The following is a 695-nucleotide window of genomic DNA, read 5'->3' as shown; positions in this document are numbered from 1 at the left end:
TAGACATTCGTGTAATATGTCACAAAAAGTTGGATTTTATTTCCATCATTTCCAACAGAAAACCAAAAAATGCCCAAACTTTTGGAGACGCCATTTTTTTCTTTGAGTCGGTTTGTGACACCAAACCAGAGGCATCAGAAGAATTCTAAAATATTGCAAAGGATCTTACAGCTATAGTGCCACAAATAAACCAAAATATGAATGCCAAAATAGACATTTTATTATAAATGCATCCCATCATCAGCAAAAAAAATCATTTGTTCAAAATGAAATTAACTGACTTTTAGCTGAATCTAACTATCTGGTTTGAGTGTTAAAATGTTATCCAAAGCAGTGAAATGAACGATTAATACATAAATGATTGTTATATATATTAGTGCTGTCAAATGATTAAAATTTTTAATTGTGATTAATTGCATTACTGTCAGTTAACTCGCAATTTATCGCAATGAATCGCACATTTGGACCTATTCTAATTGTCCCTTGATTTCTTTTTGTCCCATTATTTTTTCTCATTTTAATGCTCTTATCCACATGGAAGTGGATCAGCTTGCTTTGTGCAAGTGTTTTTTATATTGAAAACAACATTGGCATATGTTAGTAGATATACTGTAGATATATATGTTTACTGTAGATATACTGTAGTGTTCAATTTCACACTAACTTTCTCACTTGGAGCAAATAATCTCTCACAC

The 695-nt window shown here is 30.9% G+C and overlaps 1 protein-coding gene across 6 annotated transcripts in view; it reads right to left on the bottom strand.

Annotated features, from left to right (window-relative positions):
* Window positions 1-695, bottom strand: part of spire1b (spire-type actin nucleation factor 1b) — a 79,847-nt gene that overhangs the window by 9,587 nt on the left and 69,565 nt on the right. The gene's annotated exons all lie outside the window — the stretch shown is intronic.

This window comes from Etheostoma spectabile, chromosome 6, assembly GCF_008692095.1.
Source record: "Etheostoma spectabile isolate EspeVRDwgs_2016 chromosome 6, UIUC_Espe_1.0, whole genome shotgun sequence".
Classification (NCBI taxonomy): domain Eukaryota; kingdom Metazoa; phylum Chordata; class Actinopteri; order Perciformes; family Percidae; genus Etheostoma; species Etheostoma spectabile.
Note: the sequence above shows the minus strand (reverse complement) of the source record. Positions and strands in the feature narration are given on the sequence as shown.